The sequence below is a fragment of the Anomaloglossus baeobatrachus genome, chromosome 5 (assembly GCF_048569485.1).
Source record: "Anomaloglossus baeobatrachus isolate aAnoBae1 chromosome 5, aAnoBae1.hap1, whole genome shotgun sequence".
Classification (NCBI taxonomy): domain Eukaryota; kingdom Metazoa; phylum Chordata; class Amphibia; order Anura; family Aromobatidae; genus Anomaloglossus; species Anomaloglossus baeobatrachus.
Window position 1 is genome coordinate 47,354,901 of NC_134357.1, and position 23,654 is coordinate 47,378,554.

The following is a 23,654-nucleotide window of genomic DNA, read 5'->3' on the forward strand; positions in this document are numbered from 1 at the left end:
TCGACATCCCAATTGCTCATCCGTAGGAAGCATCTCACAGCGGCCAAACCATCGCAGTGTCGGATACAGGAGTACAGGGTCTCCACATCAACTGTCACCAGCAACACACCACTATCCAAAGAGATACCATCAATCCTCCTCAGGACGTCCGAGGTGTCCCTGACAAAGGAGGGCAGCGTTTCAACTAATGGATGTAAGTAGTAATCAATAAATTTACAGATACTATCGCATAGCCCTCCGATGCCAGAGACAATCGGACGCCCCGGAGGACAGGTAGGATTTTTATGTATCTTTGGTAATAAATAGAAAGTGGGCGTTACTGGGAATTTGGTGTGGAGACCCTCATATACTTTTTTGGTGATCACACCGCGTAGGAAGGCCGCCTCAAGAATGACTTCCAGTTCAGATTCAAACCTTTTCGTGGGATTTCCAGATAGGGGAGTATAGGTGTCATGGTCTCTTAACTGCCTGAAGGCCTCACGTTCATACATGTCCATGGGCCAAATTACCACATTACCCCCCTTGTCCGCAGGTTTAATTACAATTCCCTCTAATGATTTTAACTCATCAATAGCTTTTTTATGCCTTAGGGGGAGATTATGACCACCTGTTGATCTCTTGAGATTACGGAGATCTTCCAAGACTAGTTTGATAAAAATATCAACCTGCGGACAAAGGGAGGAAGGCGGAAAGGCAGTGGAGCGTGGACAAATCGAGGTGGGAAATTTACCTGATGGGGTGTCAGCTGATTCCCTCTCAAGTTCCTTCAAGATTTTTAAAACTTCCAGGTCTTCAGGTGTTAGACCTTGGGTATCCACGTCATCTTTAGAATGCAATTTACACAGAATTAGCTTTCTGGCAAATAGTTGCAGATCTTTAGTTACTGTGAAGAAATCGAAATCGGCATCAGGGGCAAAAGAAAGACCAAGACTTAAAACATCAGTCTGAATTTCAGTTAATTTATGTTTAGATAAATTAATGACCTCCAGTACCTGTTTGCTTTTTTTATCCTTTGATTGTGGAGGGGTTAGTTTTCTCTTTGTTTGGTAGTTCCTTTCCCCCTGATGCTTAGATCTCGTCTGAATACCCAATCTCTCTGCAAAGAGATCATTCAGGCCACTACCCGTAGGAGTCTCCTCTTCAGCAGAGGACATGGATGAGAAGGAGCCAGATCGTGAGCCCATACTTTTATTTTTCCTCCTTATAGTCCTCTTCCATCTATACACAGTTCCATTTTTATAGTCTGATAAGTCTCTCTGATATTTCTTTGTTTTCGTTCCTGTGATCTCTTTTTCCCACTTGGAAAATTCTTTATCCAAATCTGCATTAAGGGATGCTAGTTCTTCTTTGGGGAGACAATCCACAAGTCTCCCTTGAATGGTATTAATTTCTAGTTCAACTTCCTTCAGTGTGCTGGCATTATGGCCAACTAGGAGTTTCATGAAAGTCATGGAGCATATATTGGAGGCCTCCTCCCATTCCTTTTTGAAGGTATCTTCCTTTATATCAAAGGAGGGGAATAGTTGTACCCGTAATCCTCTTGGGATAAGGCCTCTCTGAATATATCGCTCCATGAATGTCATGTTCCACCAAAGTCTTGTCTTTTGGTTTAGCAATTGTTTAAGTCTGCCTACCATTTTTACATTCTCCTCTGTTTCCACATTAAAAACAGGCTCTGAACTCTCACTAAAAACCTGATTTATTTTTGTTAGCCACGCTTCTTCGCGCGCTTTATGGTCCATGTGTCCTGTGGAGAATGCTGTGAATAAACACAGAGATACAATTAAGAAACAAGATAGGACACCAAGGACCACCTTATACATCATAAGATATCGTATGGTCACCCTCACAAGGCATATAGAAGACTAAGAGAACAAAGAGGGAATAGATAACCAATATCAGGGGTTTGAAAAGAAGTCAATTCAAACAGGATCAGTTCAAGTATACAAATCCAATCTTTATTACATATAAAAAGACAAGTTTAAAAACTTAGACAATGATCCAGAATAATAAATTACAGTTATAGACAGGAGTATAGAGAAGAAGTTCAGAGGAAAAGGCTGTTCAAGTCTGCGCCATTACCATGGGGAATCAAAAGTTCAGCCACAGCATGTGAAACTAACTGTTACAGTCCTAGTGGACAAACACATGCTGATTACTGGCAAAGACATAGTTACTTACCCATGATGCAGGCTACCCAGAACAACATCCACCGCACCCCAACGCGTTTCGAAGTCTTTTTCAAGGGACTGCGACATGGTGTGTGGTAAGGGGGATCTATTTATATATGCCCAGAGAAGATGATAGGCCCAGCGTTTAATCAGGCCGCATGCAGGGGCGGAAATCCGTCCAGGACGTCCTCATCGGGCCGCTCCCGGAAGTGACGCGGGCGTGACAGTGTCGTCACACTGCGCCCGCCTCATCCCGTTACGGAGGCCGTCTTACAGGAGGTTCGGGAGGGGACCGCACCGCGCATGCGTGCCACACGCGCGGCCATCTTTAATGTGGGCAATACAGAGGGCAAAGTTACGTCTGGAAACAAGAAGTTCGGAGGGGAGCCATACCACGCATGCGTGCAGCAGGTGCAGCCATCTCAGATAAGGGCACTGAAAAGGGCAGAATCGCGTCTAGCACCGCACAGAAAAAATGTTTTTTAATATATCACGCAAGTGGTAGGGGCAGGTATGGAGAACACTACCAAATAACAGGGATGTGTGCTGGAAGATGCAGAGACAAGATCTATATTCCCATCAAACTATACATAGTAGAGGGGAGCGAGGCAAAATTACAACCTCTGCTCCTACCAACACTGCAACAAACATACCCTTCATATCAGAATGGATGTGTATCATAGGGTATATCACCCAGGGTTTGCATCCAATCTATGTGTCAGTTACATAAAAGGAGGGAGAGAGAAAACAGGATAAAGTGATCCTACAGAACACATCCCACCTCAACCGTATCACATATTAATGCACCAAGATAAGAAACAAAACAAGGGGGGAGTCCAGCGTGACGGGACCCACGGCTCTAGTCCAAAAAATATATATGGACAGAGTCGGAGGGCACAACAGGCCCGACTTCAATCAATAAACCCATCAGAATCCGTCTAAAATATATAAGAAGCATAGTGCATTAATTTTCCTAAAGATAGAAACTGATATTACCACATCCAATTATGATATTTTGTTAACAGTAGCTACATATAGAGACAGAGAATAAAAAAACAGATAAAAAAGATGGATCCTGTGTGAAGAAAGCCCCGATCCACCTCCTATGTGGGAGCAGGATCAAAGGCCCACGGCAGGCAGGATCCAAGGTAACCAACACAACATATAGACAAGAGCATAGAAATAGATATTACTTCACAAAACATCCAATAAACAATTTGCCATCATTTATTCTGACGTAGAGTCCCCATATTTCATGCTTGAAGTCCGAACCGAACATCGTATGTCCCCGACAGATGTAGCGAAAAGGCCAGAGGACATGAAGATCCCACTTGATCATAGATGAAAAAGGATACACTGACAGTGAATAGAGAATAAAACCAAAATTAAAAACCCATACAAAAAACACACCATTAAAAGAACAGAGGAGAAAAGGTTATCAGCGCTAATACTCTTGTATGGAATTTATAGAAAAGGTGCAAAAGACAAATGCTCGTTGAGGCCACATGGTGCCATAGTTCCCAATGTGACGATCCAGCGGCATTCAAGTTTGGCCAATGCTTTCTTATAATTACCACCTCTTATTCCAAGTTGAAGCTTATCAATCCCCCGCACTTTCAAAGAAGCGGGGTTGCAAGCATGATGTAACTTAAAGTGTCGGGGGATGGTCTTGAGGGACCCGAGATCAGACACCTCCCTTGCAGCAACGATATCCCTGACATGTTCTCGCACCCGGACGCGGAATTGTCTGGATGTTAGTCCGACATAAGTCAGACCGCAGCCGCATCCGGCCGCGTAGATCACGTACTCGGTGCTGCAATTAATGAAGTGCCTGATCTCAAATCTCCTCCTCCCATCCGCCGACAAAAAAGTTTTGGTCCTTTCAATGTTGCGGCATGATAGGCATGTCCCACAAGGGAAACATCCCCATCTTGGTGGTCCGACATTGAAAGGAAAAGAGGTTTTGGGGGCATAGTGGCTATGCACCAGATAGTCTTTTAAGTTCCGATTTTTCCGGGCTGTCAAAGCCGGGAAATTGGGAAGTACCGATCTTAGTGATGGTTCGGTTTTCAAAATCGACCAATGTTTACCCAAAATTCTTCTAATGTCCTCCCATTGGTTATTATAAGTTGAGATGAACCGAATATTGGTGTCTTGTTGTTTTGTACTCTTTTTGCAAGAGAGAAGTTGATCTCTAGATGTAGTTTTAGCTCTACCATAGCCTCGTTTGATATCCCTAAGACTGTATCCCCTATCTCTAAAGCGATTTTTTAGATCCAGGGCTTGCTGTTCGAACAATTGATCTGATGAACAGACCCTCCGTGCACGTAAAAATTGCCCTGTCGGTATTGCCCTGATAGTAGATGGCAAATGTGCTGATGATGCGTGCAGGAGACTATTTACAGAGGTCTCTTTCCTAAAGATAGTAGTCTGGACTGTGCGATCGGGCAAGACCGTCACCCTAATATCCAAGAAATCCACCTCTACTGGGTCACACTTAAAGGTAAGTCTGAGATTTAAATCATTGCAATTCAGTGATGTAATGAATTCCTGTAGTTCAAGGTCAGTTCCCCTCCAGAAGATAAGAATGTCGTCGATATATCTATGCCAGCACTGCACTGGGGAAGCGGCGCAGGCCCCGTCACCGAGAACCTCCCTCTCCCATGCACCCAAAAAGAGGTTCGCGTATGACGGGGCGCACGCCGCGCCCATTGCAGTGCCGCGCTTCTGGAGGAAGAACCGATCCTTGAACACAAAGAAATTGTGGGTAAGAATAAACTCCAACAATTCCAGGATCAAGTTCTGCATTTCGACATCCCAATTGCTCATCCGTAGGAAGCATCTCACAGCGGCCAAACCATCGCAGTGTCGGATACAGGAGTACAGGGTCTCCACATCAACTGTCACCAGCAACACACCACTATCCAAAGAGATACCATCAATCCTCCTCAGGACGTCCGAGGTGTCCCTGACAAAGGAGGGCAGCGTTTCAACTAATGGATGTAAGTAGTAATCAATAAATTTACAGATACTATCGCATAGCCCTCCGATGCCAGAGACAATCGGACGCCCCGGAGGACAGGTAGGATTTTTATGTATCTTTGGTAATAAATAGAAAGTGGGCGTTACTGGGAATTTGGTGTGGAGACCCTCATATACTTTTTTGGTGATCACACCGCGTAGGAAGGCCGCCTCAAGAATGACTTCCAGTTCAGATTCAAACCTTTTCGTGGGATTTCCAGATAGGGGAGTATAGGTGTCATAGTCTCTTAACTACCTGAAGGCCTCACGTTCATACATGTCCGTGGGCCAAATTACCACATTACCCCCCTTGTCCGCAGGTTTAATTACAATTCCCTCTAATGATTTTAACTCATCAATAGCTTTTTATGCCTTAGGGGGAGATTATGACCACCTGTTGATCTCTTGAGATTACGGAGATCTTCCAAGACTAGTTTGATAAAAATATCAACCTGCGGACAAAGGGAGGAAGGCGGAAAGGCAGTGGAGCGTGGACAAATCGAGGTGGGAAATTTACCTGATGGGGTGTCAGCTGATTCCCTCTCAAGTTCCTTCAAGATTTTTAAAATAGGAGGTGGATCGGGGCTTTCTTCACACAGGATCCATCTTTTTTATCTGTTTTTTTATTCTCTGTCTCTATATGTAGCTACTGTTAACAAAATATCATAATTGGATGTGGTAATATCAGTTTCTATCTTTAGGAAAATTAATGCACTATGCTTCTTATATATTTTAGACGGATTCTGATGGGTTTATTGATTGAAGTCGGGCCTGTTGTGCCCTCCGACTCTGTCCATATATATTTTTTGGACTAGAGCCGTGGGTCCCGTCACGCTGGACTCCCCCCTTGTTTTGTTTCTTATCTTGGTGCATTAATATGTGATACGGTTGAGGTGGGATGTGTTCTGTAGGATCACTTTATCCTGTTTTCTCTCTCCCTCCTTTTATGTAACTGACACATAGATTGGATGCAAACCCTGGGTGATATACCCTATGATACACATCCATTCTGATATGAAGGGTATGTTTGTTGCAGTGTTGGTAGGAGCAGAGGTTGTAATTTTGCCTCGCTCCCCTCTACTATGTATAGTTTGATGGGAATATAGATCTTGTCTCTGCATCTTCCAGCACACATCCCTGTTATTTGGTAGTGTTCTCCATACCTGCCCCTACCACTTGCGTGATATATTAAAAAACATTTTTTCTGTGCGGTGCTAGACGCGATTCTGCCCTTTTCAGTGCCCTTATCTGAGATGGCTGCACCTGCTGCACGCATGCGTGGTATGGCTCCCCTCCGAACTTCTTGTTTCCAGACGTAACTTTGCCCTCTGTATTGCCCACATTAAAGATGGCCGCGCGTGTGGCACGCATGCGCGGTGCGGTCCCCTCCCGAACCTCCTGTAAGACGGCCTCCGTAACGGGATGAGGCGGGCGCAGTGTGACGACACTGTCACGCCCGCGTCACTTCCGGGAGCGGCCCGATGAGGACGTCCTGGACGGATTTCCGCCCCTGCATGCGGCCTGATTAAACGCTGGGCCTATCATCTTCTCTGGGCATATATAAATAGATCCCCCTTACCACACACCATGTCGCAGTCCCTTGAAAAAGACTTCGAAACGCGTTGGGGTGCGGTGGCTGTTGTTCTGGGTAGCCTGCATCATGGGTAAGTAACTATGTCTTTGCCAGTAATCAGCATGTGTTTGTCCACTAGGACTGTAACAGTTAGTTTCACATGCTGTGGCTGAACTTTTGATTCCCCATGGTAATGGCGCAGACTTGAACAGCCTTTTCCTCTGAACTTCTTCTCTATACTCCTGTCTATAACTGTAATTTATTATTCTGGATCATTGTCTAAGTTTTTAAACTTGTCTTTTTATATGTAATAAAGATTGGATTTGTATACTTGAACTGATCCTGTTTGAATTGACTTCTTTTCAAACCCCTGATATTGGTTATCTATTCCCTCTTTGTTCTCTTAGTCTTCTGATCTGATATTGTATCTATCCTAAATCTGGTTTCATGCATTCCTTATTTCCTGTCAAAATACAGACTACGATTTATGGACGGGATGCATTTCTCCTGACCTGTACTCAGTAGCCTAATAGATATATACAGTACTGACCAAAAGTTTGGACACACCTTCTCGTTCAAAGAGTTTTCTTTATTTTCAGGACTCTGAAAATTGTAGACTCACATTGAAGACATCAAAACTATGAATTAAAACATGTGGAATGAAATATTTAACAAAAAAGTGTGAAACAACTGAAAATATGTCTCATATTCTAGATTCTTCAAAGTAGCCACCTTTTGCTTTGATTACTGCTTTGCACACTCTTGGCATTCTCTTGATGAGCTTCAAGAGGTAGTCACCAGAAATGGTTTTCCAACAGTCTTGAAGGAGTTCCCAGAGATGCTTAGCACTTGTTGGCCCTTTTGCCTTCACTCTGTGGTCCAGCTCACCCCAAACCATCTCGATTGGGTTCAGGTCTGGTGACTGTGGAGGCCAGGTCATCTGGCGTAGCACCCCATCACTCTCCTTCTTAGTCAGATAGCCCTTACACAGCCTGGAGGTGTGTTTGGGGTCATTGTCCTGTTGAAAAATAAATGATGGTCCAACTAAACGCAAACCGGATGGAATAGCACGCCGCTGCAAGATGCTGTGGTAGCCATGCTGGTTCTGTATGCCTTCAATTTTGAATAAATCCCCAACAGTGTCACCAGCAAAGCACCCCCACATCATCACACCTCCTCCTCCATGCTTCACGGTGGGAAAAAGCCATGTAGAGTCCATCCGTTCACCTTTTCTACAAAGACACAGTGGTTGGATCCAAAGATCTCAAATTTGGACTCATCAGACCAAAGCACAGATTTCCACTGGTCTAATGTCCATTCCTTGTGTTATTTAGCCCAAAGAAGTCTCTTCTGCTTGTTGCTTGTCCTTAGCAGTGGTTTCCTAGCAGCTATTTTACCATGAAGGCCTGCTGCACAAAGGCTCCTCTTAACAGTTGTTCTAGAGATGAGAAGGTGTGTCCACACTTTTGGTCTGTACTGTATAAGACTGCTGAAATAATGTTATAAGTTCTACAGCCGGTTAATACATCGTGGTCTATGCTTGAACTGTTAAGTTCAGCATGATGAGTATCAGAAGTATTTTTGATGTTGCAGCAATTAGCTTATTTAGGCTATTATACAGTACTTGCATTTTTTTTTATTGGGGTGTATTAGTCTTTTTTTATTAGTGTTTTATTGCATTTTTTTTCAACTGCGTTTTTTGTCTTTTTTGATGTTACATAAATAAATTGACTTTGATTTGGTAACTTTCTGTCTGTTGAGTCACCTACCCTTGATAGCACTTTTATAGCAGCACAATACCAGTGACTGCGGCAGCACTGCAACCCCGAGGGAAGTGCAACCGTGACAAGCAAATTGCAAAATATCTAATGAGATTGGACTTTTTGCAACTTGCTTGTCCCAGTACCCTCAGCATCACAAGAGTACCCCACTCTCTTATACTTAAACCGCAATGTAGCAGCGACAACTACTAAATTTTGGCTGCATGGCTTGTGTCATGGCCAATGTCGCCATGTAGTCCTAGTCTAAAGGCCGCTTTACACGCTGCAATCTCGCTAGCGAGATCGCTAGCTAGCGTACCCGCCCCCATCGTTTGTGCGTCACGGGCAAATCGCTGCAACGTCACATGACAGGCGGCCAACAGAAGCAGAAGGGCGGAGATGAGCAGCCGTAACTTCCCGCCCACTTCCTTCCTTCCTCATTGCCGGCGGCTGCAGGGATGGTGTTGTTGCTCGTTCCCGCGGTGTCACACATAGCGATGTGTGCTGCCGCAGGAACGACGAACAACCTGCGTCCTGCAACAGCAACGATATTCGGGAATAGAGCACCGTGTCAACGATCAACGATAAGGTGAGTATTTTTGCTCGTTAGCGGTCGCTCGTATGTTTCACACGCAACAACATCGCTAACGAGGCCGGATGTGCGTCACGAATTCCGTGACCCCAACAAAGCGGCCTTTAGGCCTCATTCAGACGTCCATTTTTCACATACAGTGCAACTTCTCTCTATGATAGTCTCTATAAGGCTTTTCACATTTTCGACTTTTCGAATGTTGGATGAAAATCGTCAATGTAAGTCAATGCCATGTGGGTGCTGCCCCTGCCTCGAATAAGAAAATGAATACATTTTTGTACCCTTTTCTTGTAAGTGGAAAAACGGCCCCCTGAATGAGGTAATAAGACTGGAGCTACACTGCGAGATGTGTCGGGTGAAAACATTTGTGCAGCTTGTCTCCTACTTGCCATCGCGTAACTATTTTCGGGCTCTGTTTTTGCTGTAAATAATTGATAATAACACATATTGAAGCCTATAGAAAGTGTCTGTAATAAAAGCTGGAAGACAGAGATGTGAAAATAGGGTCTTACCCGGGTGAGGAATGAGGGTGAAACCACTGAGAGAGCCTCACCTTGGTGTGTTGTGACAGTGACAACCACTGTACTGGCCTATAACACAGCTGTTAGGTAGATTTGGAATGGTGCAGGAAGGGTTAATGCCACGCTGCCATTATTAGATGGAAACTCCAGAAAAAATTAATGATTTTATTTAACAACGCGTTTCGTAGAGTTCTTTCACCTTCATCAGGTCAAATCACATCCATACATTTGAATGTGATTTTGACCTGATGAAGGCTAAAGAACTCTCTGAAATGCGTTGTTTCACCATTAACTTTTCCTGGAGTTTCCTTCAATTCATGGCAGCGTTAACACTTCCTGCACCATTCCAAACCTGCATGTCTCGGGTGGAAACATGTTGTCACGATTCCTAACTGCATCTTGCACATTAGGAGATACTCTACTGTGTTTTCCTGTGTTACTGGCTGGCAGGTTGATTGACCACACAGGATTCCATGCTTGTTCTTGGAGGTGCTGATTACTCAGGTGTTCCATCTTCCTGGTAATAGCTCTGCTTCTTTACTGAGCACACTCCCCCAGAACCTTACCTGTCATACATTCTGGTTCTGTAGTTGTGCTGTTGACCTGTGTTTCTGCATGTGTTCTTATCTTTGTTTCTTGACCCCTGACCATTGTTTGACTCCTCTCTGCCCACTTGCTGTTCTTGTCATGACCTCCTGTCTTGGACCTCGGACCATTACCACGTCTCTTTCTTCTTCCTGAATCTATTATGTACCCTCCTGGAATTCCGACCCTCGGATTGTGATCTGAATACGCTTCTGTGTACTCCCTGTGTCCATCCGTGTCCTCCTGTTAACTACCCCGGTTTACCTGACTACTCTTCTCTCTGTACTATCTGTAAGGCCTCCTTCACACATCCGTGTCTCCGGTACGTGTGACATCCATTTTCACATGCACCGGAGACACGGGCACACGTAGACCCATTAAAATCAATGCACACACGTGTGTGTTTTCCCATGTACCGTGTGTCCGTGTGCTCCACACGGCTAGATGTCCTATCTTTCTTCGTCAGCACGGGTGTCACATGGACCACATGGACCACACACTGATGTGCTACTTGTGGCATCAGTGTGACACGCAGTGTCGGACTAGCTACCGGAGAAACCGCCACTCCTGGCTGTGGTTACCTGGATTGAATCCTGGAGCTCTCACCTGAGTTCCGGAGTGCAGTCTGGACTGAACAGCGGGTTTCCGGGAACGAACTGCTTGTGCCGCCATGAACTGAACTGCAATTGCCGGGGAATCAGTCGGCGCTTGCATTTCAGTCCAGGATGCACTCCTGAGCTCAGGTGAGAGCTCCAGAGTTCAATCCAGGTAACCGCAGCCAGGACTGGTATTACTGGCAGTTTCTCCGGCACCCAGTCTGACACTGGCGAAACGTCCCAGAGAAAACACATGTCTGTGAAATAAAATGCTTTTCCATATTCAATAGTCTCTAGCGCTGCTGTCTTCGACCCTGCTGTCACTTGCTTCCGACCACAGCTCATTATACTCATCGCATATTCACTGCACGAAGGACCGGAAGCAGCAGCCGCACCAGACACAGCAGTACCATGGACAGGTAAGTATAGAAGATTATGCTGTCCAGAACTATGCGGATGACATTCGGACAGCACACTGACAGCACACGCTGAATACACACACGCACATGTCGCGGGCGGAGGAGGGGACGCTGCGCTCTCCCATTGCTCGGGTCCGGCTGCTGCGGCCTCTGCTGCTCGGTGGCTCGAGCGATGGACCGGATCCCGGGGACTCGAGCGGCGCTCCTCGCCCGTGAGTGAAAAGGGGATTGGTTTTGGGGATTTATTGTCCGTGATGCCACCCACGGTTGTGGTGATTGTGTGGACACCACCGCTGCTCTGTATGGGGATCCCGGGAGCGGTGACAGGGAGCAGCTTTGTTGTTACTTCTCCCCTCCGTGGGTAGGGGGTTGGTTGTCCAGGGGCCCGGTGATGGGGTAGTTGTGGATGGCAGGCCGGGTGCGGGGCCTGGTGAGGTGCAGGGTCGCGGGGGCAGCGCTGTGCCGCACGGCACGGTGGTACTCACTCAGCCTGAGACGTTGACACAGTTCTCGGCAAAACACACGGCTGGAAAGACGGTTCCCACGGACGGCTGCTGTTGCCCCTCCCCGGTAGTTAACCGTGACTGTCTCTTTCCCTGCACCTTGTGTAATGTTGGTAGCGATGGATTCCCACCGGTAACCCGCTCCCCGACTTGGACATGGGCCGGAGGAGCCCCTCTTTGCCCGCAGGCGCTGGCCCCGAGAAACTGGTGCCTTGGCGGTGGCGGTGTCTCTCTCATACGGTTGAACTGTTGCCTTCAATCGGGACTTAGTTGTTTGGAGACCCGGGGGTCCCCTTCACTGACGGATTTGGCAAATTCACGGCGACTCCTAGCCTTGCCGGGATCCGAAAGGCCCCTGCCAATGGTGCTGGCTTCTACTTGTGTACCGGTCCGGTACCGCCGGGCCACCACCCGTCCATGGTCCTCACGGTAACTCCGATAGGCCACTCCTGCAGACGGTCACTGCCGTCTGCTAACCTTGCTGTCTCAGTCCGGGGCACACACCCGGACTAACTTCAGGCTCTTTAGCTGTCACTTTACTCCTCTCACTTGCTCCATTCACTTGCTCCTCTACCACTGAACTCTCACTTCAACTGCCTGTGTTTTCCTTCCTCCAGGACTGTGAACTCCTTGGTGGGTGGAGACCAACTGCCTGGCTCCACCCCCTGGTGTGGACATCAGCCCCTGGGGAAGGCAACAAGGATTTCTGGTCTAGCTTTGATGTGCCTAACCGGGGTGTAGGGTGTGGTGATGTCATTACCTGTGACCCCTGGCTTGCCCAGGGCGTCACATTCCCCCTTAGCAAAATGCAGACCGTCCGCGGGCTGCCCGTCCAACACCGGTTTTATTTTTCTTTTTAACTGTAAAAGATAAAAACACATACAATTATACTAACTTCATCCCACAACGGGAGGCACTTTTCTTAAACGGTTTTAAACGGTTACGGCTTCCGCTCTCTCCCACCCAAGCAACCTGGCCCTGATTCTGCCCCTAAGAAATCAGGCAGCACCCCTTGACCTCAGTCCTGCACCAAGTTACCCGAGTGGGATCTGTCCTTTCCAGGGGACCCACGTCCATGGGGAGCCCCTGGAACCCCCAGAGGGTAGCCACCGGTTCGTGTGGTGGCTGGGCCCCAGCCTGCTCCACTACGGGCCCTCCCTCCAATCTGCCTCTCCGGAGGCGGCAACGGTGGAAGCTGCAACAACAACAACATTTTTATTTACATCCCACAAGTTTGTGGTTGCCCTGCAAGTTCACGGGCTTGTCCGTAAGGAGTCCCTTATGCAACTTTAAACGGTCCTCACGGGGACAACAGTGCCGGCAACGACTGGTTCAATCAAGCGTTTAGACAATCAGGTTACTCTTCGGTTAATCATTTTCATTTTTCAAAAACTGTAAACAGCACTCTGATGGTCCCAGCAGGGACAACTTGCAGCGGAGCTCCGCTGACTCTGGAGCGGCTACCACCGCAGGGGGTCGGCCCACTCGGGGACCGATCGGTACATTGGGTTCTCCTTTCACAGGCAGTTCAGCCCAGAACCACTGACGGCCGTTAAGAACGGTGGCGGGAGCAGCGTGGTCGGAACCCTCTCTTCCATCAGCGACATTCTCTCTGGGCCTCCGGCTGCGGTACCGGCCCCCGGCTCCCATGCAATCAGGGCTGGTTCTGGGGTTTGGGTGGACTGGTCGCGACGTGGCACGGCCGCAGCGGCCCCTTGCTCACAGGCCCCCACTACGGCAACCATCCTGCGCATCTCCGCCTTCCAGTCCAGCAGCTGCTGCAGGCTCTGCGCCCTCACCTTCAAGCAGAACCGGCCCAGCTCCCGCTCCAGCCACGCAGCGGTCCCGGCGGGGAGCTCACCCGGGCCGAAGTCTTCAAAGGCTACTCCCCCTCGGCTCCCCCAGAGCTTGGACGCTCCGGTAGCGGGCACTCCCGCGCTCCAATTCGAGGACGCCGCCATTTCTCCATCCGCGTCCCCCTTAGCCTCTTTCCGGCTCCTCCTCTATCGGGGCGGGGTTTTGGCCTTTGCGCCTCCACTACTCGAGGAGACGCTCGAGCGGGAACTTTTCGCGCCAAAGATGGCGGCTTCTGAAATTTTCTGGCCGGACACCTCTGGCGGTAACAAGGCGCACCTCTACCAGACGGCAGAGCAGTAAGATCCTGTTCGTGACGCCAAGTTGTCGCGGGCGGAGGAGGGGACGCTGCGCTCTCCCACTGCTCGGGTCCGGCTGCCGCTGCTGCTGCGGCCTCTGCTGCTCGGTGGCTCGAGCGATGGGCCGGATCCCGGGGACTCGAGCGGCGCTCCTCGCCCGTGAGTGAAAAGGGGTGGTTTGGTTTTGGGGATATTGTCCGTGACGCCACCCACGGTTGTGGTGATTGTGTGGACACCACCGCTGCTCTGTATGGAGACCCCGGGAGCGGTGACAGGGAGCAGCTTTGTTGTTACTTCTCCCCTCCGTGGGTAGGGGGTTGGTTGTCCAGGGGCCCGGTGATGGGGTAGGGGTGGATGGCAGGCCGGGTGCGGGGCCTGGTGAGGTGCAGGGTCGCGGGGGCAGCGCTGTGCCGCACGGCACGGTGGTACTCACTCAGCCTGAGACGTTGACACAGTTCTCGGCAAAACACACGGCTGGAAAGACGGTTCCCACGGACGGCTGCTGTTGCCCCTCCCCGGTAGTTAACGGTGACTGTCTCTTTCCCTGCACCTTGTGTAATGTTGGTAGCGAAGGATTCCCACCGGTAACCCGCTCCCCGACTTGGACATAGGCCGGAGGAGCCCCTCTTTGCCCGCAGGCGCTGGCCCCGAGAAACTGGTGCCTTAGCGGTGGCGGTGTCTCTCTGATAAGGTTGGACTGTTGACTTCAATCGGAACTTAGTTGTTTGGAGACCCGGGGGTCCCCTTCACTGACGGATTAGGCAAATTCACGGCGACTCCTAGCCTTGCCGGGATCCGAAAGGCCCCTGCCAATGGTACTGGCTTCTCCTTGTGTACCGGTCCGGTACCGCCGGGCCACCACCCGTCCACGGTCCTCACGGTAACTCCGATAGGCCACTCCTGCAGACGGTCACCGCCGTCTGCTAACCTTGCTGTCTCAGTCCGGGGCACACACCCGGACTAACTTCAGGCTCTTTAGCTGTCACTTTACTCCTCTCACTTGCTCCTTTCACTTGCTCCTCTACCACTCAACTCTCACTTCAACTGCCTGTGTTTTCCTTCCTCCAGGACTGTGAACTCCTTGGTGGGTGGAGACCAATCGCCTGGCTCCACCCCCTGGTGTGGACATCAGCCCCTGGGGAAGGCAACAAGGATTTCTGGTCTAGCTTTGATGTGCCTAACCGGGGTGTAGGGTGTGGTAATGTCATTACCTGTGACCCCTGGCTTGCCCAGGGCGTCACACACACACATACGCACCTACACCACGGACCGTACAAAACGTGTGTGTCGCGGGCGGGGAGGAGGGTGTCAGCACAGTACGCTCACCCCTTCTGCTCGGGTCCGGCGGCTGCTGCTCAGTGGTGGCTCGAGCGGTGGGCCGGATCCCGGGGGTTTCTCGAGCGGCACTCCTCGCCCGTGAGTGAAAGGGGGGTTGTTGGGTGTGGGAATTGTTTATTGTCCGTGACGCCACCCACGGTTGTGGTGATTTCACCACCGCTGCTCAATATGGGGGTCCCGGGGATGGTGATGCGGAGCAGCCAGGTGTTGTGTTTCCCCTCCGTGGGTAGGGGTTGGTGATCCCGGGGCCCGGTGATGGTTTGGGAGGTGCAGGGCCTGGTGGGCGCAGGGACGCGGGGGCAGCGCTGTGCCTTGCGACACTGTGGTACTCACTCAGCCTGAGACGTTGACACAGTTTTTACGGTAAACCAAACGGCTGGATAGACGGTCCCACGGACGGCTGCACTTGCTCTCCCAGTAGGTGACGGTGATGTCCCTCTTCCTTGCACCTTTGTTTACTTGTTGGTTGCGATGGGTCCCCACCGGTAACCCGCTCCCCGGCTTCAAGCTGGACCGGAGGAGCTCTACTCTTTGCCCGCAGGCGCTGGCCCTGAGAAACTGGTGCCTTGGCGGTGGCGGTGTCTCTCCTACACTGGTTGGGCTGTTGCCTTCAATCGGGACTTGGTTGTTGGGGGATATACGTCCCCGTCACTGACGGATTTGGCAAATTATGGCGACTCCTAGCCTTGCCGGGGTCCGAGAGGCCCCTGCCCTGGTGCTGACTGTCCTTCGGAACACTGCTCCAGACCGCCGGGCACACAGCCTCCGGGGTCCTTCCAGGAACTTCCACACGGTCCCCCTCCAGACAGTCACCGCCGTTGCTGACCTTGCTGACCTGTCCTGCACACAGCTGGACTACTTCAGGCTTTCTCTCTGTCACCACTCTTGCTTTCCTCCTTTACCACTTTACTTCACTTCTACTTTCACTTCCTTAGCTCATCTTAGCTGTTTACTCCTTCACTCCCTGAGCTTATCTGCCTGGTTTCTCCCGCCTCCAGAGCTGTGTCCTCCTCGGTGGGCGGAGCCAACCGCCTGGCCCACCCCCTGGTGTGAATCATCAGCCTCTGGAGGAAGGCAACAAGGATTTTTGGTTAGCTTTGGTGTTCCTAGCTGGGATGTAGGGTGTGGTGGTGTGTGACCTATGTCCCCTGGCTTGCCCAGGGCGACACATGTGTTTTGCCCGGACGTGTGAAAGAGACCAAAGCAGTGACTTGCACCAATGTTACAATGTGTGACCGTAACTCAAAAAAACAACATAACATATACCAAAAGGTACAATAAAAAATAAAAAAATATATTTTTATTTTATTATATTCTGCTGAAAATCCAGGTCCAATCTACGTGCTTTTCTCTGGTGCACATATCGTCTCTTATTTTCTTCTGACTCTTTTCAGACCATTGGGTCTGGCTGTGAACTCTGCGCAGAACGCTGATCCCGAACAGCCCCTGCTCTGTGTGAAGTAATGTGTTAGGTGGCAATTACGACCAAAGAGCAGAGCTCGGAAAAACTGCAGGTACTGATATGTCTTTAAGTGATTCAGGGCACTAGTCCAAAGCGTTCTGGACCAAGTGGCTCCAGCTGTAGACAGATGGAGAAGGCCTGGGCTCCATCACCCTCAACTCTGCCCAGACAAGGGTCTACATATTAGTCTAAAGAGTGCAGAGAAAGCAAGAAATGGTAGCCGTGTGGGAAGGTGAAAATTGACATGAGCACGAAGCACTGACAGCGCCTATGATTGATGAAAGGATATTGTTAACAAGCCTTTAAAGTTTCTCATTAATGTAACTTTGACTAAAAAAGCCACCAAAAAAAAAATCCCCTTTTGGGACAGTAATTAAGATTGATCCCATACATGATATATAAGTATTAGCGCTGGTTAACCATTTCAGTCCCCCTCGCGCAATACAAGAGCCTCCATACTTCCGTCTGTCCCGGAGTTGGTTTCATAAATACGTTTGGGTAAGAAACATAGGATAAAATTGAGAGGAAGGGGTTATAAAATACATCTGGTCCTGGTAATATGTTCTTTCACAGAATTTCACTCGATTAAAGTTCAACTGCCTTGGGATGGCTTCCCAGTGTGGTCAAAAAGTGATTGTGTTAATATACTGCAAGTACATTAACCCCCGTGGTGCTAGTGGAGCGTGCAAAACATTAAAGTAACAGCACTGAGCTCCATAACTTATCAGTCTGCAACACTTTCTGCCGTTTTTTGTGACTATTTTTCAGCCGCAGTTGCTGGAAAGGAGGAAAAGGCTTTGCCATGAGTATAACTAATATTCCCCAGGCTGGAATTTGTGTTTTAATGCTTAAAAAAAATGAAATGGTTCTATATGATGTTCTCGAGGAATTGGTAAATAATAGGCACTTTGCTATGTCTCACCTGGTGAGGTGGATCCTCGGAGCCCTCGGTTCGGAAGAGCAGTTGATGAGCACCGGCGGATGATGTTGGAGGTGCGAGATGGATTGGCCTGAGCAATGGAGGCAGTAATGGCTGGATGTCAACTGTAAGAGTAAAGTAGTAGACCCCAGGCTACCCAAAAGCTCAATAAAGCAGGACGGCTAAAGCAGAGTCAGAACAAAGATATAACAGTGAAAACTAGAAAATATAGTGGAGCCCATTGAAACATAGCTGGGTCACTGTAGAGAGTCTCTGCAGAGAAGTAGCTGAGAACAATGATGGAGCAGAGATAAGTATCACGGGTGATTATGGTACAGGTATTATGATACAGTTGTTATAATGGTGGGTGTGTGGACCCACTGGGCTACTGCATCGGATTGCACTGGAGGGGCATAGCTAAGCAACTACCTCATCTTCACTAGACGTCTTCTGATGGCAAGGATAAGCTTGTGCTGGAAGGTAGCCACCAGGTGCTACTCCAGGGGATTTCTCGGGACTGTGGCCACTGACTCCTGGGGTCAAGGATGTAGATTCAGGCTCAGATGCATTCAATACAACTGGTGCAGACTGGATGGCTGGTGCAGTGGGTATGGCAAGTAGGGCAAGTATGGCAGGTACTGACTGGTACAGCAAGTTCAGACAGGTACTAGTGTGACGCCCTGACAAAATCAGGTTGTCACAGAAGACTGCATCTATCTTCCAGATGGAGGATTCTCTCCTCTTTGGTCCTCCATCACAACCCCACACAGGTACAAACACCAGCCACAAAGCCTAGTCACCCCCCCAAGGACAATAGGGACACACCAGTGGGCGGAGCCAGGCAGATGGTGACGCCCAACTAGGTGTTCTGAGGTGTCAGGAGAGGGAACAAGACAGTAAGAGTTGAGTGGAGTGGAGTGAAGGAGTTGAAGTGAGAGGACAGTAGAAGTCTGTAGTCGGGGGTTGTAGCTCCCAGACTACTTGAGCTGACTAGGTGGCAGATGGCAGAGCAGGGCCATACGCGACAGAGATCCGGTCGCGGGAGACCTTATGTGGACCGGGGCAGGGTTGTAGCCCGCTGGTGCTGACAGCGGGAATCCTGGACCCTAGGGCGAGGACAGCTGCAAGCACCTTTCCAGTTAACCAGCAGGGGAGAAGATTCCAAGTCTTGTCCCACTAAAAGCCCAGATAGAGCGAGACGGAAGCCCAACGAGGGGGATAGGGCATCTGCAAGTGCCTGTTAAGATCCCACAGGTCAGTTCTCGTGGGCTACAGCTCCCACAGCCAAGACACCGGGAGTAAACTTTTCCCCGTTTCATGCGGACTAGTCACTACACAAGACACCAACCTAAAGTGCAGGAGGAAGGGCCCCTGTTCTGTACACCGGTGTGCGGGACCTGAGGACACCCCTCCGGAGGCTACCGGTTACCAGCAGTTGGTTTACTTTCTGGACTCTGTGTGACTTTATTCAAAACAGTGAGTACACCGGCATCATCCGTTCCTTTACCGCAGACTGCGCCCCATCACTGTCTTACTGACACCTGGGGCCCTGGGACAACGCCTCCCCTACCCGTGGAGGGGATACCATCCTGCTGCCCCACTCCATCAGCCCAGGGCACCCCATACCAAGGCAGCGGCGGTGTCACCAACAGTTACCGCAACCCACGGGTGGCATCACTGACACATCCTCCCCTGTATATACATCCCCCTTTTTCACTTGCGGGCATCAGACGGGTGCTCAGGCCCCGGATCCGGTTTCCCCCTCAAGCCACAGCAACGACCCCGGATCCGAGCGTCCCGAGCAGCCCCTCACCCCTTGCCATGGTCTGTTCCCTGCCTGCAACACTAGAACACAGATACGGGCTAGCAGACACAGAATACAAAAAAACGGGAACCAGGACCTGACAACTAACAGCATGGCTCTAGCAATAGACCACATTGCCCAGGCACCTTCCATAGATAGAGGATGCCTTAAGTATGGCTGAGAGGCACTTCCAGGTTAGGGCACGTTAGCTCTTTAAGAGTAGGGAGGCACTCTTGCCCTAAGCACTCTTCCGGGAGACCTATGCGTTGTGCGCCCTGGGAGCCAGCAGGAGCTATACCACTGCTGAGAAGCCCGGAAAGGGACTGCGCTTGCATGTCTGCCAGGAGGAGGCGCAGCAGTGTAGGGATGCCGGCACAGGCGTTACAACAGTTCAGTGTGACGGATGACTCACATTAGTGTAACATAGTCCAGCCATGTAACAGAGTTGAGTTTATCAAATGGCTCAAGTAATGTAGTCATGGTGGGCATGCCAACTACGTTAATATTCAAGTATCATGTCACCGCCTGAGCCAGCCTATAAGGCCTGAGTGCATGATCTCAGAGGTATGCATGGCTTTAGAAGAGGAAGACAACCCGGCAATGGAGTCTGGATATTAGCGTAACACACTTCTACCGTCTATTCTCTATTTTTTTTCAATTACATTTGGTTTTCTATTAAAAAAAATTCTTGGACCCTACTTCATAGAAATTGTCTAACTGCGGATGCTGCCCACCCATAATATCCAATATATATATACAAGATAAATTAGAAATTCTAATGGACAATAGTGTCTAATACTGTACATATAAAGCCCCACCTAAAGACGTTCTCTCCTTTAGACAAGCTCTAATTGTTAGATAGATCTGTCAACGATAAATTTTTGACAAAGTGTCATGCAGCTCGGACTCCCCAGTGATCAGCTGTAAACTGTAGAGACCTGGCTGTAAGGGTTTAAGCTGCAGTGACTCCACAGGGGTTCTTCCACCACAACATTTTATTAATGGGACCAGGGTGGTCAAAAAATTACAATAATGCCAGTAGACTGACTGGGTACTGGTAGCTGTATGGAGGAACGACTCATTTGCAGTAGGTCCTAGTATTCACAAGGGGCACCTTTGCAGTAGGTCCTAGTATTCACAAGGGGCACTCAAGAGATGCCCATATTCAAGTGCCAGCTGAAGAAGTATGCACTGCCCATTTCCAGCTGGCATGATGTACCGAAAGGGAAGCAGGACCAGGGTAATGCCACTCTCCTGTGGCCACTGTATTTTACGGTGTAGCCAATGATAATTTCGTTGGGCATAATAAAAGCCAGACTCATGGGTGGAGTGTTAATCTCTGCCTAACTGTTCAAATCCAACAAAAAACCATCAGAAATGGTCGGTGGTGAAGGCCCCAAAAGCATATGAGGCTTCTAGATACAAATATAAATTTCTCCGGCTCTTTTTTCTTTTCTCTGGTGAGTTTTTTGGTTGTTTCTTGAACGCTTCTTAGGCCTCTTTCATACGTCCGTGTCTCCGGCACGTGTTTGGTCCGTTTCCTCACATACCGGAGACACGGGCACATGTAAACCCATTTAAATCAATGGGTCGGTGCTCAATGTGCGTATTCTGCCATGGACTGTATACGTGTGGAGCATACGTGTGCCCGTGTGCTCCACACGTAGACATGTCCGTTTTTCTCCGGCATCACGGGTGACACACGGAACGCAAACGGACCACGCGGAGGTGTTCCTTGTAACACGCACCGGAGAAAACACATGTCTGAGAAAAAAATAAAAAACTTTACTCACCTTCTCCAGCCCTGCTGTCTCTGCCGCTGCTGTCACTTGCTTCCGACCGCCGCTCATTATGCTCATTGCATATATACTTCACTGCGGCCGGAAGCAGCAGCAGCAGGGAGTCGGCAGGTCCGGAGACCGTAGATCAGCACCACGGACAGCGAAGCCAGGGACAGGTGAGTAGAAACTTCCTGTTCGTGTGTTTTCACGCATAACACACAGAGAACACACGTGTGCCATAATCACGGCTCACGGAGGGCAAAACGCATTTTTGACACGTCCGTGAAAAACGTGCGTGGTTTTTCACGGACGTGTGAAAGAGGCCCTAGACATTTTTGTATAACAAGGTTTATTTTTTATATTTGGGGCATTTTACTACTGGTGTATTCTGGATGGGGTTTTTTTGTAACTCGAACAAGGAAGACTGCAAAAATCTGAAAAAGACGCCGAGTCTTCCCATTGATTTATATTGTAAGCATAATGCGGAAATGATGGTCAGGTCACTTTTTATATCCATCTGGCTTCTTTGGAAACCTGAAGCAAATAGATGCTCAAAAGCCTTATCGTAATTACAGTAAATAGTTTTTACACAGACATGAATATGATTATTTTTTTATTAGCAAGCTGGGTTTCAGAGCTGACCCACTCAACACCTGCCCAAGCAAAAACGTTGTGTGAACATATCCTTAGAATTCAGTTCTCTTTGATGGTTTGAGTGCGTACCACACAATTGCAAGAAGGTCACATTCTGACTAGCTTCTCATCTGCTTCTCTCGAGCAGGCGATGACTGCTGGAAGTGGCTAGTGGAGCCAAATCCTAACAGTACTTATATTACACACTGTTAGGGCGGCTTTGCACGTTGCGACATCGCACGTGCGATGTCGGTGGGGTCAAATCGAAAGTGACGCACATCCGGCGTCACTTTCGACATCGTACTGTGTAAATGCTAGATGATACGATGAACAAGCGCAAAAACATCGTTATCATATCATCGTTGCATTCACCGACATTTCCATAATGCCGGTGCCGCGACAGGTACGATGTTGTTCCTCGTTCCTGCGGCAGCACACATCGCTGTGTGTGAAGCCGCAGGAGCGCGGAACATCTCCTTACCTGCCTCCACCGGCAATGCGATAGGACGGAGGTGGGCGGGATGTTTACATCCTGCTCATCTCCGCCCCTCCGCCGCTATTGGCCCCCTGCCGTGTGACGTCGCTATGACACCGCACGACCCGCCCCCTTAGGAAGGAGGCGGGTCGCCGGCCAGAGCGACGGTCGCAGGGCAGGTGAGTGCATGTGAAGCTGGCGTAGCGATAATTTTCGCTACGCCAGCTATAACAAGATATCGTACCTGCGACGGGGGCGGGGACTATTGCGTGCGATATCGCAGCATCGGCTTGCGATGTCGCAACGTGCAAAGCTCGCCTTAGTATTCGACAAGCTGCACTGCTTCCCGTGGGGTAGAAAACCCCTTTAATATACCTTATTAATTCTTCACATTTACATGGGTTCTTGCTCATGAATTCTTTGCTCCTTGTTATTACATGAAAACGGAACCACATGACTGGTTACAAGTGTGGATCGGCATAGTCAGCGAGTCAGCCGTGCCGGATCATACAGATCTGCGGATGAGGAGGGAGGCATCGTGCTTTTGTACTGCAGATGCGTCTGAGTATCACCATGGCCGCCTGAGCATATTGAGATGAACAATTTGAAATAAGGGATCTTACGAGATAGGGTGGCAGAGGCAGCCATGCATGTCAGGAGAACTTCACGCTGTCGTCTGTGTCAGAGGCGCACAAGGCCAGTTTTTATAGATTAATTCCTAGAAATCTTTATCCCTGACAGCGCCCTTGTTTTAGTATTGATCACTTTGCACTGTACCTCATCTCTGCTTTTCATAGCTGTACGGTTTTTTTTATGTTACAAGTTAAGATTCATTAGAGGCAGTAGATCAAGAATAAACAATTACATTGCAGCTATGTGCGGAGGCCTTGTCTTTCTGACGGATAGGGGGAGACTTGTCATCGTTTATAGTCAATGGCTCAGTAATGCTGGGCTTACACCAAATGTTTTTATTTATCAAATGTTCTGTTTCTTTAAAAAAAAGAAATAATAAAAATATATATATACAGTACAGACCAAAAGTTTGGACACACCTTCTCATTCAAAGAGTTTTCTTTATTTTCATGACTCTAAAAATTGTAGATTCACATTGAAGACATCAAAACTATGAATGAAAACATGTGGAATGAAATACTTAAAAAAGTGTGAAACAACTGAAAATCTGTCTTATATTCTAGGTTCTTCACAGTAGCCACCTTTTGCTTTGATTACTGCTTTGCACACTCTTGGCATTCTCTTGATGAGCTTCAAGAGGTAGTCACCGGAAATGGTTTTCACTTCAGGTGTGCCCTGTCAGGTTTAATTAGTGGGATTTCTTGCCTTATAAATG